General features: G+C 42.5%; 1 protein-coding gene across 1 annotated transcript in view; it reads right to left on the bottom strand.

Annotated features, from left to right (window-relative positions):
- LOC133647174 (SH3 and multiple ankyrin repeat domains protein 3-like) overlaps nt 1-10,860 on the bottom strand; it is a 122,689-nt gene that overhangs the window by 8,046 nt on the left and 103,783 nt on the right. The window lies entirely within an intron of this gene.

The raw sequence follows: 10,860 nt of genomic DNA, 5'->3' as shown, positions 1-10,860 counted from the left end.
ACTATTATGGACTTGTAGTCTTATATTAGTAATACACTCAAAGTTTGAATATAAGGCTATATTCTATAGAACGTGACATCCAATTTTGGCCCGTTGACATTGTGCTGTGGTGGACTGGAGTGTAGGACAAGTTATATGTCTTAGCTGTCTCACCGTAGCTTGTTTGGTTAGTTAACACAATATGGTTAACGCTAGCAAGGGTGTTCAGGAGGAAGTGACTCTGCTCTAATTGGCAGACATCAGGGACAACCTCTCCACCAGGACCGTTTGGTTAGTTAGCACAATATGGCTAACTTTAGAAAGGGTGTTCAGGTGGAAGTGACTCTGCTGTAACTGGCAGACATCAGGGACAACCTCTCCACCAGGACCGTTTGGTTAGTTAGCACAATACGGCTAACGCTAGCAAGTGTGTCCAGGATAGATAGATAGTACTTTATTGATTCCTTCAGGAGAGTTCCTTCAGGAAAATTAAAAGGAAGTGACTCTGCTGGAACTGGCAGACATCAGGGACAACCTCTCCACCAGGACCGTTTGGTTAATTAGCACAATACGGCTAACGCTAGCAAGAGTGTCCAGGAGGAAGTGACTCTGCTGAAACTGGCAGACAGCAGGGACAACCTCTCCACCAGGAAGTGACTCTGCTCTCACTGCAGGGTCAACCTCTCCACCAGGACTGTTTGGTTAGTTAGCACAATACGGCTAACTTTAGCAAGAGTGTCCAGAAGGAAGGGACTCTGCTCTAACTGGCAGATATCAGGGACAACCTCTCCACCAGGACCGTTTGGTTAGTTAGCACACTATGGCTAACTTTAGCAAGGGTGTTCAGGAGGAAGTGACTCTGCTCTAACTGGGGTGTCATCAGGGACAACCTCTCCACCAGGACTGTTTGGTTAGTTAGCACAATAAGGCTAACTTTAGCAAAGGTGTTCAGGAGGAAGTGACTCTGCTCTAACTGGCAGACATCAGGGACAACATCTCCACCAGGACCGTTTGGTTAGTTAGCACAATATGGCTAACTTTAGCAAGGGTGTTCAGGAGGAAGTTTACTCTGCTGTACCTGCAGGGACAACCTCTCCACCAGGACCGTTTGGTTGATTAGCACAATACGGCTAACGCTAGCAAGGGTGTCCAGGAGGAAGTGACTCTGCTCTAACTGGCAGACATCAGGGACAACCTCTCCACCAGGACCGTTTGGTTAGTTAGCACAATACGGCTAACGCTAGCAAGGGTGTTCAGGAGGAAGTTACTCTGCTGTAACTGCAGGGACAACCTCTCCACCAGGACCGTTTGGTTAGTTAGCACAATACGGCTAACTTTAGCAAGGGTGTTCAGGAGGAAGTGACTCTGCTCTAACTGGCAGACATCAGGGACAACCTCTCCACCAGGACCGTTTGGTTAGTTAGCACAATACGGCTAACGCTAGCAAGGGTGTTCAGGAGGAAGTTACTCTGCTGTAACTGCGGGGACAACCTCTCCACCAGGACCGTTTGGTTAGTTAGCACAATACGGCTAACGCTAGCAAGGGTGTGCAGGAGGAAGTGACTCTGCTCTAACTGGCAGACATCGGGGACAACCTCTCCACCAGGACCGTTTGGTTAGTTAGCACAATACGGCTAACTTTAGCAAGGGTTATCAGGAGGAAGTGACTCTGCTCTAACTGGCAGACATCAGGGACAACCTCTCCACCAGGACCGTTTGGTTAGTTAGCACAATACGGCTAACGCTAGCAAGGGTGTTCAGGAGGAAGTTACTCTGCTGTAACTGCAGGGACAACCTCTCCACCAGGACCGTTTGGTTAGTTAGCACAATACGGCTAACTTTAGCAAGGGTGTTCAGGAGGAAGTGACTCTGCTCTAACTGGCAGACATCAGGGACAACCTCTCCACCAGGACCGTTTGGTTAGTTAGCACAATACGGCTAACGCTAGCAAGGGTGTTCAGGAGGAAGTTACTCTGCTGTAACTGCAGGGACAACCTCTCCACCAGGACCGTTTGGTTAGTTAGCACAATACGGCTAACGCTAGCAAGGGTGTGCAGGAGGAATTGACTCTGCTCTAACTGGCAGACATCGGGGACAACCTCTCCACCAGGACCGTTTGGTTAGTTAGCACAATACGGCTAACTTTAGCAAGGGTTATCAGGAGGAAGTGACTCTGCTCTAACTGGCAGTCATCAGGGACAACCTCTCCACCAGGACCGTTTGGTTAGTTAGCACAATACGGCTAACGCTAGCAAGGGTGTTCAGGAGGAAGTTACTCTGCTGTAACTGCAGGGACAACCTCTCCACCAGGACCGTTTGGTTAGTTAGCACAATACGGCTAACTTTAGCAAGGGTGTTCAGGAGGAAGTGACTCTGCTCTAACTGGCAGACATCAGGGACAACCTCTCCACCAGGACCGTTTGGTTAGTTAGCACAATACGGCTAACGCTAGCAAGGGTGTTCAGGAGGAAGTTCCTCTGCTGTAACTGCAGGGACAACCTCTCCACCAGGACCGTTTGGTTAGTTAGCACAATACGGCTAACGCTAGCAAGGGTGTGCAGGAGGAAGTGACTCTGCTCTAACTGGCAGACATCGGGGACAACCTCTCCACCAGGACCGTTTGGTTAGTTAGCACAATACGGCTAACTTTAGCAAGGGTTATCAGGAGGAAGTGACTCTGCTCTAACTGGCAGTCATCAGGGACAACCTCTCCACCAGGACCGTTTGGTTAGTTAGCACAATACGGCTAACGCTAGCAAGGGTGTTCAGGAGGAAGTTACTCTGCTGTAACTGCAGGGACAACCTCTCCACCAGGACCGTTTGGTTAGTTAGCACAATACGGCTAACGCTAGCAAGGGTGTCCAGGAGGAAGTGACTCTGCTCTAACTGGCAGACATCAGGGACAACCTCTCCACCAGGACCGTTTGGTTAGTTAGCACACTATGGCTAACTTTAGCAAGGGTGTTCAGGAGGAAGTTACTCTGCTGTAACTGCAGGGACAACCTCTCCACCAGGACCGTTTGGTTAGTTAGCACAATACGGCTAACGCTAGCAAGGGTGTCCAGGAGGAATTGACTCTGCTCTAACTGGCAGACAGCAGGGACAACCTCTCCACCAGGACCGTTTTGTTAGTTAGCACAATATGGCTAACTTTAGCAAGGGTGTTCAGGAGGAAGTGACTCTGCTCTCACTGCAGGGACAACCTCTCCACCAGGACCGTTTGGTTAGTTAGCAAAATACGGCTAACGCTAGCAAGGCTGTCCAGGAGGAAGTGACTCTGCTCTAACTGGCAGTCATCAGGGACAACCTCTCCACCAGGACCGTTTTGTTAGTTAGCACAATATGGCTAACTTTAGCAAGGGTGTTCAGGAGGAAGTTACTCTGCTGTAACTGCAGGGACAACCTCTCCACCAGGACCGTTTGGTTAGTTAGCAAAATACGGCTAACGCTAGCAAGGCTGTCCAGGAGGAAGTGACTCTGCTCTAACTGGCAGTCATCAGGGACAACCTCTCCACCAGGACCGGGGTGTGCGAGCTTGCTGAAAACGAAGCCTTGAAAGAGAGTGAGTGCTTTGTACATTCAATAAGAGTACAACATGTGTTGGCTAAAGAAGGCTATAAAATATTTAGAAGCACACAAAATAGAAAGATGTCACTCAGCTTTGCCGAAGCAACGGCAGCATAAACGAGCAGATTTTATTTTTTTGGGTTAAAATGAAGATTAAGATATAACGTGATTGGTGTTTAATGACGGCGTTATATCACACTCTGAGTGTGGTAGTCACATGTGGGCAGAACTTTAGTTGACATAATCCACAGGGTTAGGATGCTAATACTTGCTGTGAGGGACAGTCAAGGAGCATGGTCATCATTGTTGAGTTAGGATGCTAATACTTGTTGTGAGGGACAGTCAAGGAGCATGATCATCATTACAAAAACAAAACAAATCACGCAACAAAATCAAACAAATGTAAAGCATGCACACAAAGTGGAAATAGGTGTGTGTTTAAAGGTGGGAGTGAAATAATAGTGTGTATTGTCCACAACTTTCTTTCTCACTGGCACTCATCGAGGGGGGACGCTCCCCTTTCCTCTCCCTTATCTCTCCTGCTCGCTTCTTTGTCTTGTCTTAACTTTCTTGTTGCCTCTTTTTGCACTGCTCTCCAAATCTAAACATTGGAACTATTTAACTGGCCTCAACGAAATTGACAAGATCTTGGGTTTGGGGGAACCTGCTTGTCGTGACGGAGCGGTTGTTGCTGGACACACGACGGACTCTTAGGAGAAGAAGGAGTGCCGCGTGCCTGGAGACCCTTTTCTGTCGAGGACGTGAAGATATCTACCTATTTGGAATTATGACAACGGGACATCTGCTGATTGGAGTAAGCGTTGCTCTGGTTTGTCGACAAATTGGAAGTTGCTGGCAGTCTTCAAAGTACCCCAAAGCTGCCACAAATGATTGGATGCGGGAAGAACTGTGGACACTCTTGTGATTTGGATAACATCTGCCCCGCAGGATTTTTGAGGACCAGTTATAGACAATTTAGAGTGAAAAGCACATTTTATTTTCACTCGTATACAAAACATTCTAACTTGGATTGTTTCCCTGGCTTCAAGACTCTCCCGAAGACACAACAAACTCCCTTCTTGTCTCTCATGGACACACACCTGTTGTTCTTGACTTTGGACTAGCGACTGCACAAGATTAAGGCCGTGGAACAGAGACACACTGCAGGCTTACACACAAACATGCACCCAAAAAAATATACGCCACACATACACACCCCACAACCCCCCAACCCAACGCCCTCGACGCAAATCCCATAGGGGTGATGAAAGGATGGTCAGCGCCTGAGAGCTGCGGCCTACCACCATGACCCCGCACTCCCTTCCCTCTGTTGCTAGATATCTCGAGATGTACGTTGTAATATGTATAAGTGCTTTGCTATGGAGGTTTTTTCCCACTCCAGACTGTTTAGATTGTATTTTTTTACTCATCCTTCCCCAGCGTTTTACCTTTTTCCCCATCTTTTACGGGGCGCCTTGTGGCGACCCATCAGCGTTCCAGTTCTGTAACCCTGTACACTGTTTGTTTGTCTAATCTTGAACGGGTTTGTGCTGAAGACAAAGTTTCGTTGTACTTGTGCAATGATAATAAAGTCTTATCTATCCATCTATCTTTAGATGCCTCGTGAATAAAGTTCTATTCAATCATCGGAAATGGATTCATTTAAATAGGAACAAGCTTCACCATTTCCCCTACTTCGATCTCAACAAATTGCACATTAAAAAACGGAGTTGGTCCCCTGAAAACTGAATGGCAAACACACAATGTGTCAGTTTGAACAACACGGCAGTGACACAACCAACTTTAAGATCATTTAGCAGGGAGTCCATCAAAGTCTGACAAGGTTTTGTCTAAACTTGAATCACAGGTGTCAAAGTCTGGCCCGCAAACACCTGGAAATGATATGTGTCAATAAAGTACTTCATATTTTCTCACTAAATGTCATGGACTTTTTTCATTTTGACAGAAAATATGTATGTACTGCTTAAAATTGCATACCTTTTAAACTTCAATAGTATCCAATATTGCAACTAATACTACAATATATTATCATACTCTCCAAACATGTTTTTGTCTAAATAAAAATACGAGACTACCCATAAAAACTACCCATCAAATGAATAAAAATGACAATACATGTTACGTTGTTCTTTACAGCATATTACTGTAAATTGAAAAAAAACTACTGTTTTTTGCCTTAAAATTCTGTTGACTGAGCTGCCAGTTTTTGACTGTAAAATCTTGTTTTTAACGGTATACTACTGTAAATGGAAAGATTTGTTTTTACGGTGGGGGGCGGTATGGCGTAGTGGGTAGAGCGGCCGTGCCAGAAACCTGAGGGTTGCAGGTTCGCTCCCTGCCTCTTACCATCCAGATCGCTGCCGTTGTGTCCTTGGGCAGGACACTTCACCCTTGCCCCCGGTGCCGCTCCCACTGATGAATGAATGAGTTGTAAAAATGAATGCTGGGTTCTCACTTCTCTGTGAAGCGCTTTAAGTGACTAGAAAAGCGCTATATAAATCTAATCCATTATTATTATTATTATTATTACGGTAGAAAAACTGGCAGCTAAGTTGCCAGAATAAAAAAATAACTTGTACAGTTTTTCCATGAACAATGTAATGTTGTAAAAAAAACAATGTCAATTTCACACAAAACATTCTGCCAAACTTGCTGCCAGTTTTTTCCATAAACTTTAAAATTTTTAAAATGTTATAAATGTAAATTTGTTACTTTAAAATGGACAGTCTACTTAAAACTAGAGATGTCCGATAATATCGGCCTGCCGATATTATCGGCCGATAAATGCTTTAAAATGTAATATCGGAAATTATCGGTATCGTTTTTTTTTTATTATCGGTATCGGTTTTTATTTTATTTTTTTATTAAATCAACATAAAAAACACAAGATACACTTACAATTAGTGCACCAACCCAAAAAACCTCCCTCCCCCATTTACACTCATTCACACAAAGGGGTTGTTTCTTTCTGTTATTAATATTCTGCTTCCTACATTATATATCAATATATAACAATACAGTCTGCAAGGGATACAGTCCGTAAGCACACATGATTGTGCGTGCTGCTGGTCCACTAATAGTACTAACCTTTAACAGTTAATTTTACTCATTTTCATTAATTACTAGTTTCTATGTAACTGTTTTTATATTGTTTTACTTTCTTTTTTATTCAAGAAAATGTTTTTAATTAATTTATCTTATTTTATTTTAATTTTTTTTAAAAGGACCTTATCTTCATCATACCTGGTTGTCCAAATTAGGCATAATAATGTGTTAATTCCACGACTGTATATATCGGTATCTGTAATTAAGAGTTGGACAATATCGGAATATCGGATATCGGCAAAAAGCCATTATCGGGCATCCCTACTTAAAACCATGTATATAATTAAAATTCCTACATTATTGTCTGTTGATGGCAGCCATAACTGCCATGTGGCCCTCAATCAAAACCACTTTCACATCCCTGGCCTAGACCAACAGAATTATTTTCTAGAAAACTAAGGACGTCTCCCTTCACTATTCTTATTTTGTACATTCCGGAGAACTAGCGTCCTCTACAGTAGACATTTCATTGTGATTGATTTATATTGCCAGATTTACAGTATTCTTTTTTAGGGACCTTCTGCAGAAAAGATGACAGCACTCTCGTGATACGGTATCTGCTGCAAAAAGGGATTTGAACGGAACTCCAGGGCCACCAGGTGAATATGAACTAAAATAAATGAGCTAAAATGGAACAAGAAGTTGGACAAATGACTACGTGACCACACCTTGGTTATGTAGATCAGTGGTCCCCAACCTTTTTGTACTTGCGGACCGGTCAACGCTTGAAAATTTGTCCCACGGACCGGGGGGGTAGTAAAAATTTTTTTTTTATTTTATTTTTATTTTTTTTCTCATAAAGAAATACAATCATGTGAGCTTACGGACTGTATCCCTGCAGACTGTATTGATTTATATTGATATATAATGTATATATTGTGTTTTTTATGTTGATTTAATTAAAAAAAATAAAAATACAAAAATTTTTTTTTTTTTTTGTGCGGCCGCGGCCCGGTGCCAATCGGTTCACGGACCGGTACTGGGCCGCGGCCCGGTGGTTGGGGACCACTGATGTAGATCACATGACCTGCCAAAAAGGAGAGGACTTAAAGGGGTGCAAGTTTGGACCCCAGGGTTCTGTGTTTGCAAGCAAGGTTCAAATGCCAGTGCAAGGATCAGCGGTCCAAGTTCTGCTCTCTCGTGGTTTTAGGACTCTGCTGCAAAAATGTTTGTCTCCACAGTTTAGAACTGAACTTGGGGGTCGCTGTAATGTCCTTCCCGGGCCAGATTTGGCACCCCAGCCGCAAATAGAATAGCAATATACAGATGGGCAAAATATTTGTTTCCGTCATTGAGCAAAGATTGATGTAAATGTGAAACTGGTAATAAACTAAATGAGGTGTGAATACTCCAATGCTGAAGTTGAACTGAAATGCTGACAGAATGTAGTGTGAATGTAAGAATAGTTTGAATGTTGAAGAATTTGAATTTCCAGGAAAAAGGGAATTTGGTTTTAGAACCTGGAAAGTTGTTAGTTGGATGAGTGGAATGTGTTGACTTTGGAAAGGGTTTGAATAGGTTGAAAAATGGGCAAATTGTGGAAGTTTAAAAAAATGGAAAATTCATTTTGCATGGGGAAAAGGGCACTGAAAACTGGTAACTCTTGGAAATCCGGGAATTTTTTTTTTACGTTGTTGAAAGAGAGTGTAGTAGAATTTCTGACCTTTGACCTATAGTTCATGTCTGTCAAAAATGTATGCTCATTTTGATTTCTCTTCCTCTTCTGTGGGACAAAAGTGAATTTTAAGTCATGCCAACCTGTCTACAGAATGTGTTGACTGTCTAAAGGATTCGAGTTGTTATGGAACAGATAGGGAAAACAAACAAGACATTGACGCACCCGATAAGGAACAATGACGCACAAAAGACATATAAAAAATGGCAGAAGACCGGAACTCGAGAGTGATTTTGGCTTGTGTGTGTCTTGTTTGCTCCGGAGTGACATGTGGTCTGTCTGCACGGCCAACTCAATTCAACCTGCACTTCTGATAATGGGTAAATACATTTGTTGTACTAAACTACTTTTGTTGCCTGTTTAAGCTTCGGACAATCCACTATAAGAGCACACAATTTTGAACAGGCTGAATATTTTGGAGTTGGAACTGTTTAAATTGGATAAAAAAAAGCACTTTGAAGAATATCCCATTCATTTCAATGGGAATTTCATGGGAATTTCGGTAAAAGTGTGAATTTTGGGGAAAATGGTAAAAAAAAAAACTTGAATGTTCTGAAAGAGTTAATATGGTTGGTGTTGGAATTTTTGAAAACGGTTGAGAAATGTTGAAGTAGTAACATTTTTAAATGAGAAATGGTATTAAGGAATTCCTGGAATTCCGGGAATTTTTCCAGTTCGAAAAACAACTCAGGTTTTTGTTCTGATTAAGAGGAATGTTCACTGCAGGCGGAGTCGGGGATAATAACATGGCTAGTTAAGTGTGTTATTATGCCCTTTTTTTATTCATGACTAGAGAGACATGTTCAAATATGTCTGAAAATACATCCTTGACACATCTCGCTGATACAGCTGTCGACCACCGTGAATGTTTACCAGCCACCAGCGGTGGATGTAAGGATGTATCACTCCGCATACGTCAACCACCACCAGGGAGAAGCTCAGGGATGGAGGGTGAAGGTCATCGCTATTAGCAGGACTCGAGGATGAAGGTCATCGCTATTAGCAGGACTCTAGGATGAAGGTCATAGCTACTAGCAGGACTCTAGGATGAAGGTCATAGCTACTAGCAGGACTCTAGGTGGGCACCCAACACACTCCTTGTTTGCATCCGCTCATTCATCACGTACAAACACAAACACACACACACACACACACACACACACACACACACACACACACACACACACACACACACACACACACACACACACACACACACACACACACACACACACATTCTTGTATTTTTCACCTTTTTGAGACCTGAGAAAAATGCCCACCTCTTTAGGACCACCCTTTCTAGATATATAAAGATTTGTATTTACAACATTAATAATATATACATACTATGCAAATATTCAAAAGGTAAGCTTTTAATTTTTTGTTTTGTTTTAATATCTGTTTGTAATTGGTTTTTAATGTTCATTATTTACTTCAAGTTATTACAGTATGTCTCGACATACACTACCGTTCAAAAGTTTGGGGTCACATTGAAATGTCCTTATTTTTGAAGGAAAAGCACTGTACTTTTCAATGAAGATAACTTTAAACTAGTCTTAACTTTAAAGAAATACACTCTATACATTGCTAATGTGGTAAATGACTATTCTAGCTGCAAATATCTGGTTTTTGGTGCAATATCTACATAGGTGTATAGAGGCCCATTTCCAGCAACCATCACTCCAGTGTTCTAATGGTACAATGTGTTTGCTCACTGGCTCAGAAGGCTAATTGAGGATTAGAAAACCCTTGTGCAATCATGTTCACACATCTGAAAACAGTTTAGCTCGTTACAGAAGCTACAAAACGGACCTTCCTTTGAGCAGATTGAGTTTCTGGAGCATCACATTTGTGGGGTCAATTAAACGCTCAAAATGGCCAGAAAAAGAGAACTTCCATCTGAAACTCGACAGTCTATTCTTGTTCTTAGAAATGAAGGCTATTCCACAAAATTGTTTGGGTGACCCCAAACTTTTGAACGGTAGTGTACATATTTGTTTTATTTTTTTAAATGAATTTTGTCCAAAGTGGGCACATTTCAATTTCTTACACACACTTGTTATTCCATATGTTGACCAGAGGGGGGAGCACTTTTAAAAGCGACACACAGTCCATGTGAAAAATCCCTCCTTTTTGGGACCGCCCTCATTTTGACCAGCAGGGTCTATTAGATGCAATGTTATTGGGACCATGATTTATGTCGCCTCCTCATATGGAAGATACTTTTCCTTCTTCATGTCTCAAGAAGGCTAGAAATAGAAGAACACACACACACACACAAAGTCTACTGGAAGTGCAGTACAAAGAGAGTAAAGCGGTAACTATGGAAACAAGGCCTGCACCTCAATTTCATCTCTACAAATCCATAAAGCGTCCAAAGGGATCCAAAGACTAGAGGGTGATGCAAACAAGGTGACACATCTACTGTATTTCCTCTCCTAGTGGCTTGTCAGGACATGTCCTCATCTATTCCAAAAATGATCACAATAAGAGTATCGAGTAGAAACTAGTGG

This window comes from Entelurus aequoreus, linkage group LG03 (genome assembly GCF_033978785.1).
Source record: "Entelurus aequoreus isolate RoL-2023_Sb linkage group LG03, RoL_Eaeq_v1.1, whole genome shotgun sequence".
In the NCBI taxonomy this organism is placed as follows: domain Eukaryota; kingdom Metazoa; phylum Chordata; class Actinopteri; order Syngnathiformes; family Syngnathidae; genus Entelurus; species Entelurus aequoreus.
Note: the sequence above shows the minus strand (reverse complement) of the source record. Positions and strands in the feature narration are given on the sequence as shown.